Genomic DNA, 8,590 nt, shown 5'->3' on the forward strand with positions numbered 1-8,590 from the left:
ATGCATTTTGGGAGGAGATTTGGGGATTGGTCACTTTCTCTAGGATGTATTTGCATAGAGCTACATAGACATGAAAGGGATTGACCCCAGATTCTACCAAGATCGGAGGATGTAGTTCCAATGTGACAACAAAGATATTGAATGAATCTGAACTATGCAAAAAGGGTAAAGAAGGAGCTGGATAAGCTATTGCATTTTGGATTCACATATCCAATCGATTGAGAAACTTGGCTGTCTTCAATCGTGATTGTCCCCAAGAGAAATCAAAAGCTCAGGGTCTATGTGGACTATAGGAAGCTGAATGCCACACGCATAATAGACCCCTTCCCTCTACAGTTCACAGATTCCCTGCTGGACGCGGTAGCTAGCCAAAAAATGTATTCATTCTCTTGGATGGGTTCAGTGGGCTACAATTAGGTCCAGATGGCACCAAAGGATGGAGAGAGCACGACATTCGTATCACTGAATGGGGTGCCTTTGCATCCAACATGATGACTTTCATCTTGAAGAATGCTCCAGCAACGTTCAGTGGATGGTTCAGGAAATTTTTGAAGAGCATTTGACAAGCTTCATGTGGGTGTTCATAGATGTCTTCAATGTCTTCTTCAAGAAGTCATGTGAACACCTGAAGTATCTGGCGTTATGCTTGTCAAAATGTAGAGGTTCCAGACTGAGCTTGAACCCATCAAAATGTGCATTTTTCAGTCTAGAGAGTGGTATGCTCCTTGGCCACATAGTATAGTATCTCTGGAAGGCATTGTAAGGCCATATTAGATAAATTGGGCAAATGGAGAAATTTTGGGAATTTGAAATTGGATGAATTTCATTGAATTTGGGAGAATTTCTACAACTTTGGGAGATAGAATGATCAAACAGTGGATGGTTTTCTTCACACCATTTAGGGGTGGAATGGATTTTAATACAAGTTAATGATCACACAAATGGGTGGTGTTTATAAACACCTTTTAATATATGTTCTCCCAAGATTTTATAATGTTTTCATGCACCATCAATAAAATCAATGAAAGACCTTTTTTCAAAATATGTACAAAAAATTATGTAGAATTTGAGAAATGTAAACATAAGAACACATTACCAGATAAGTTAGGAGATTTACAAGTCTCCATTGCTAAGCAAGATCTCTTGTGCTTTTGTACGCACATTCTACTGAATCTTAATGCTCTTAGTATTTGTGACTTTTGACGTCCATGACCATACAACTGCATCAACACATTCCCAAACTTGTGTATGCTTCTTGTTTTCTACCCAAAACTTGCTCCAACAATCCTCATAGATTTCTACATCACTTAGTCCTTTTTTCTTAGCACAAGGTGCCCAATACTGAATTAGTACCTTATTGAAATTAGGTGATGTTGCATCTATCTCGATTTTTGATTGGGAAACACCAAGCTATATAGGATAAATTGGATCAGGTGGCCTCACCAAGACAAAGTTTCCTTTCTTAACATCTATCATCGAGCTAAAATCTTCCCTTGGCTTTCCACTTAAAGGACCACAATAGTGATTATTACATTACTCATAGCCTATGAACTTATAACTTTGCCTATCGAAGTTATCCACATGATCTAGAAATTGTCTCTTTGGCCTAAAACCTGAGTACACTATTGTCTCTAATAAAATTGGATGCTCTAGTTCCTCTAGCATATTTTTCCAGTAATCTATGTGATTAATCTAATATAGGGTTCATATGATGTTGTCTCACCCCTTCTATTGCACACTTCTCCCAAAACGTAATGTAGTTCTTTATACCTGCCATTACTTGCAAGTGATCCCTTTTACAAATTCAGTGAGTGGTAGCATGTCTTGAAACCCTGTTGGAAGAAGTGGCTGTACATCAGAATCTTTCCTCCACAACTCAATGCCTCCTTCCTTAGGTATCTAGTCAGGTGAACTGGGATGGTATCACATCATTGGTGTTTCTTCAAGTATGAAGAAACAAAATTGCAATGGTTTAGAATGACGCACAAGCATATCCTACCCATAATTAAGATAACCATCAACAAAACTCTTGAAGTTGGGGATCCTTTTAAGAAGAAATGGTGCTGGTTTGAATTTGGAAGAGTATCTAAATATATCCATTAGATGTGGAAAAGTGACTGTTTGACCCACTCTCAATTTCTCAAAAAACCTGCTAAACATTGCATCAATGTCCTCATGCATGTGCCCTACCATCAAGAAGCCTAATTGAACTGTCTTGAGTGAAGACACTTCTTGCAACAAGCAGAGAAAGGTATTCAAATAAGTGTACCGAATTTTGTTCTCTGATGCATAATTATCTAGTTGTAGCAGCAAGTTCTCTGGGTATTTACAAAATGAGGAGGCAGTGCTTGTTGTAGTCTCTGTAGGAGAAGTCATGGAATTTATATCCCTTGAGTTTGCATTAGTGAAACTTTCCTGTAATAAATCTACAGACCCACTACTCTGGAGAGGTTCCTTACCTTCTGAAGCATAATGACAATCCAAGGCACTTCTCGAGTTTAGAGCATTTAGTAATGGAACATTGTTGCTTTCTTGGACCCCATTAGTAGCTAGGTCCCCAATTGCATGCATGTCCATCCTCTCCAAGTTGCGCAAACACAATGCAAGGGAGCCAACTGTGAGATTTGGATATGAGGGCCACAAACCATTTATAGTGAAGTGTCCATAATGACCATGTCCATGTCCATGAGTAATCATTCCAATTAGAGACACTTGTAATTACCAAGTAGAATCAGTGTCCTTTGACTTCACCCAAAGTCTTGGGATTGTTGTTTTCTTTTGGTCTATCTTGTCATAAATTATGCATAAGTATTTACTAAGATCCATCTCAGAGTACCTACACGATGTATAATAAAGGTTCCTACAACTCTATTTTTGTATTATATGCTTATTTCTTTCTCCATCAGTATATTACGCTCCACTCAACACTTTGTGATTGCCAGCTGTGCCTTTATCCCACTATACAAATTGCATTTGGAGAACTTACTACTCTTGACCAAGGAAACATTCTTGAAGTCCTCATTCCATATCCTACCAAAATAAGATTTGGACATATTTTCTAAACCCAAATGGAATAGGCCTTTGTTTATCGCACGTTGGATATCTACCTTTTTATATACTTTAGGTATTACCAATTGAGTCTCTCTAGAACCATCCAACATGGTTCTACTTTTGTAAGGCAGACGCTCTGAGTTTTTTACAAACTCTTGCATTCTCATAAATGTGTTCTCCCTAGTCCTCCTCACAATTCCTATATTTCCATGCACATTTTGTTGTGCACCATTCTCAAACTACTCCCTATATTTGTAAAATGATGTTTTTGGTACTCCATGTATCTCATACCATGCTCTGCAAACATACCTCCACACCATTCACAATAAATTTGTAGCTTGCCTTTCCATGCATATCACGACGCAAAGCCATGATATGAGAATACCATGCATCGATCCATAAAGCACTTTTTGCTCTTGGGTGGTCACAAAGTATTGCACAAGATCATATGCCAAATTTTGCCAATCCCACGTGTGCATTTCCTTCAACCACCAAGATCTAGCTCGTCCTTTTTTTTTGTATGCAAAAAATAGAGTATGCGGGGAGTCCAGATCTGAGGACTTAGAGTTCAAATGAGCTCAAATGCTTTCAAGGCCATCAATAGCAATTAGTCTAGTAGAGGATTAAGCCAAGAAATACAAGATTTGACCAAACATTGAATGCTTAATCTCTGTTTTACCAAAGTCACCTGTAGATTTGATGAAGAGCTTGGATCTCACTGTAGACTTGATCAAATCAATTTGATCAAGTCACCTGTAGATTTGATGAAGAGCTTGGATCTCACTGTAGACTTGATCAAATCAATTTCTGACTTCACCAGCTTGTAGAGCATGCTTGCCCTGGGGCTAAGAGGAATTAGAAGTGACTTTCTTCACTTTGGCAAGCTCGCCACAAGGAAAGGCATGAAAATAGGCATCCCAATTACGAATCCAATCCTTGAGTCCCATGCAAGTGACTCCCTCACCATAAAATAGGCATCCCAATTACGAATCCAATCCTTGAGTCCCATGCAAGTGACTCACCATAAAATGCAAACAACCTTTGTGCAAATGGTTCTCCTCTTTTGAAAAATAGACTACCCACTTGAGTAGACACCATATACTCAAGAAAATCTTGCACTTTCATTGGTTTCAAAAACCTTATATGCATAAGTTCATACATCAAGGAAAACCTTAATCTCGCTTTTACATCCACAACCTTTTGACTTTGAACATTACCATCATAATGTTCCATAATCATTATGTCTTCAAAAGCATACTTTCCTTTATCTTGACTCTCAATTGATAAAGGCCTTTGATAGGCATTGCCATCCATTGCCTTTGAAAATGAAAAGTCTCCGGGTGGCCTTGCTTGAGAGAAGCCTTGTCCTTGTATACCATATATTCTTGAGAAAGGTTACTTGGTAAAAACATTGCTTCTTGCTTGCATGTCATCACAATCTCATCAATTCATTTTTTAAGATCACTCTCAGTTGGGTTCCAATCACCATTACTAAGAGTGACCTCATAGGAAGAATCGTAGCCACCTTGATTGAGTTGAGATTCAACTTCACTTCCAAGGATCCAATCATCATTGCTATGAGTGAGTGATCTCATAGGGAGAATCATAGCCAATTTAATTCTTATAGGCATAAGCATCAAAATCCATACCTCTCGTATGCCCTTGATGATCATACTCATAGTCTTCATCATATGGATCATTATCCATGTTGAATCTTCATGATTGTCTCTAACCCCATCGAAAGTATCCTCTTCAATGGAACCTTCCTCATCCGTGGTATAACTTCCATTGTAAATATTGTCATCGGTACTATAATCATCTTCATCTCCATAATAGCTTTCATCATCCTCACTATCATAGTCATCCATGACTCTCAAATAGTGTACCAAACCCAAAATTGGTCAACTATGCCCCTAGTACAAGATTTCATCCAACTTGTGATTCCCGAATCCGATTGATGAGGTTGAAAGCTTGTCATGAATCTTATGGGATAAGGATTGAAGCCCAATGATTGGTTTCAAAACAGCCCTAAACCCTCTTGACTGAGTTAGGGTTCAACACTCTGCTCCAATGCGGTCAAAAACTGCCAAAACATCAAATAGGCTGTATTTTGCGCAAACGCACTCCAAATTTGATGATCTTTAGTTTGTCACATCCAAGAAAATGTATACCACCCTGGATCCCACTTTGGATATGTGCTATACCTCTCTATTTTGAGATTTATGTCGCACGACCATTTTCTACTACACCACATCAAATGAACCCCGATTTGCGTGATCTTTGGGTCATGGAAATGCTCTTGATAAGTAGATCAAGGATGTGTGAAAATAGATTTGAAAACTCAATTCTCCCTATTGACCAAAGTTGACCAGTGAAAAATTCAACTACTTTGAGTTGACCGGTCAACAAATGGTCTTTGAAGTGGGCATGCTTAGGCTTGATGGAAAGCTCTTGATAAGTCCTTTCATGCTATTTGATCACTTTTCCACTAGCTTGAAGCATTTATGTTGACTGGGCCAAGGTTTTGTACGATCTGCCCGAAAAAACAATGCGGTGGAAAATGCCAAAGTTCATTGCCTTTGCAAATTTCGATTCGGAAGTTCTAATGCTTGTTAGTAGTATTATCCAACACTTCAAACCCCTTCAAAATAGCCTGCACCGTTTGTGACTAAATTAAGCTTTTTTGCACTACCTGTACATAGTCAAAATTATCTCGCTAGTTTCCAATGCATCAACTTGACCACCAATGATCTTACCAATGTCAAATAGTATGTATTCACTCAAGATAATCATTTGGAATTGCATTCTGAAGAAATTTTGGCATGACCTTTAGGTAATTGCTACGGGATCTCAATCCAAAATTGACCACAAACAATGACCAAGCATAGGCAACTTGCACATACTTTGCCAAATGCAAGAAATTGGAATTCCTTTCACTTTGCATCCAAATCCATTGGTTGTACCATTGCCTTAACCATTTCATTGCCCATTGCCAATGTACTTCACATCAATTTTGTGTCGATGATGCACGTTGAAGCTTGCCGATCTTTCGGCCAAGCTCTTTAAACCCCTTACTCAGGTTTGAAATCCAACAGAAAGGATTTGGGCCAAGTCTTCACTTCCATGTACCTAATCCCCTTTCATACTGCTTTACCAAGGCACAAAAGGTTCAAGACACTCTCTACCCTTGGCCTCTCCAACCAAATGCCAAGGGTTTCCTCACAACATATATCCTCACCATGCCAAGTACAGAATTGATTTGCAAGGGATGGTGTAGGCTACTCACAACATGGAACTCATAATTGCATGCCTCAATCACTTGAGGTTAATGCTGGTGATGAGGTTTAAGTCAATGTCAAGTCCATTTCTTCATGATTCTTGTCTCCAACACTTGAAGTTGCTATCTCCAACGGCTTATACATTCTCAAATCTTCACTTGATGCAAGCTTAGGTCTTCATTTGATGCAATTAATCTCCCAAATGTAACCATAGTGTGGCATATGCATACAACATGTAAATGCAACCAAATGTAAAAGCACAATGCCTCAAGATCCCAAATAATAAGGTGAAAGAGAGCATGTATGATGGATATTATACAAACAAGGCTTGATCATAAGTGGATTATGATTTAAAGAAGCCCTAATGCTCATTATATGCGTTAACCCCAAAAGATTCCACGGATTCAAGAAAACCCCCAAAAAATATAAAGGAAAACAAGATTTAGATCAAAATTTGATGCATAGTGATTGCATATGGTCATCATTGAGCATAGGATAGATCTCAACACAAGTGTGGCATGAGGAATTGACCAATTACATGAAATTAGGGTTTTTGTTTAATGAAAGCCCCAAATATTGAACCATAGCATCAAAGAAGAACCTTGTTCTTGCAAAAATCACATCATTATTATGATGCCAACCATTGTGAGAACCATCAAGCAATAGAGCATAAAGCCAATAAAATTAATCTCCTTCAAGATTCCCTAATTTTTTTATGGAAATCCTAATCTCAAAAGAAGCAAGAAATTGAAGCATTTCATTGGGGAAATTATTACTCACACCTTTGATGAGGATTGTCAAGCATCATTAGCAAGTAATTAGTGATGGTTAAGCTCCACTCACCATAAGGAAAACACGCGCAGCCCACAATGCCCTCACGGCCAAGAAAAAATGCAAATGGAAGGACTATGCGAAGACAATGCTTGCCTTAAGCCTTTAACAAGCTTAATCAAGCTTTAATATAACTCCTTTAGACCCCTTTCCTTCAAGAACAACGTGCAGCCCACGTATCTTCCCACAGGTCAAAGTTCGTGATTTGCAGCTTGAGAGAAACCTCCTTGTGAAGCTCATGAGATGCTCCACTCATATCCACAAGCTATGTGGCAAGCTTAACCCTCACAAAGGAAGCTCCGTAGCTCTCAAAATCCAAGAAGGGAAGAAGAAGAAAGAAAAATCATTCTGATTAAGAACACTAATCAAGATTAGTAAAGTTTCTCTCAATTTTGGTCTTGGATTTTGAAATTAGGTGAGCGTCACCCAGAATTTGGTCCCGATCAAACCCATGTCCCCAAAAGCTTAGGAAACAAACAATAAAAATAAATTCAACCATTCAAGGTCACCATATCCATCTTATTGATCAAGAAAATTAAGAAAATTCAAAACCATGTCCCCAAAAGCTTAGGAAACAAAAAAGAGAATGAAATGCAACTATTCAAGGTCACCATATCCATCTTCTTGATCAAGAAAATCAAGAAGATCAAGAAAATTCAAGAAATTCAAGAAAAATACCCAAAAAAATCCAAGAAAAATGGATCGAAATAAGAGCTCTGATACCATTGCAAGAAGAAGGCCCACTCATCACATGGAGTAGACAACAATGGTGTAGGTCAGCATCCTAGACTCTGATGAAGGGAAAAGCTTGCCATGGAAGCTTGCTCAAGGCAAGGAGATAACCATGTGGTCATGTATCAAAGATATCAAAAGGTGTACAAACTATCCCATAAGTGACTTATATAGTCACTTACTCCTAGGAGCATTCACACATGAGCTACCCATAAACCCAAGTCCTATGCCCCATATCATGTGCTTAGGCCTTCATCCTACATGTGCATGTGTAGTATAACCAAACACATAATTTCCTACATTAGAAATGGGGATGTACGAATAACACTTGCATAAATTGTAATTAGCTCTCACTCAACCATAGAGAAGAATAGAAGAAGCCATTGTTTCATTCCATTCTCAATCACACACTCTCCATCTTCAAAATCCACACACTGTTAATGCACACCACATATGTGTCACACTGACACTATCTAGATAAACTTGTTATCCTAACACTCCCCCTCAAGTTCATCATATTCATCTCTAGTACTCCGTGAGTCTCTCTCTGAAGTATTGATGCTTCTTTTTCCCAAGTTATCTTGTGAAGATGTCGATGACTTGTTCTTCAATCTTCACATATGCCAAATCAACCTATTCATCCAACATAATGAAATAATAATGGACCTCTATGTGTTTGGTTCTTGCATGATATATCA

Source organism: Cibotium barometz, chromosome 15, assembly GCF_041138505.1.
Source record: "Cibotium barometz isolate CiBa-2024 chromosome 15, ASM4113850v1, whole genome shotgun sequence".
Taxonomy (NCBI): domain Eukaryota; kingdom Viridiplantae; phylum Streptophyta; class Polypodiopsida; order Cyatheales; family Cibotiaceae; genus Cibotium; species Cibotium barometz.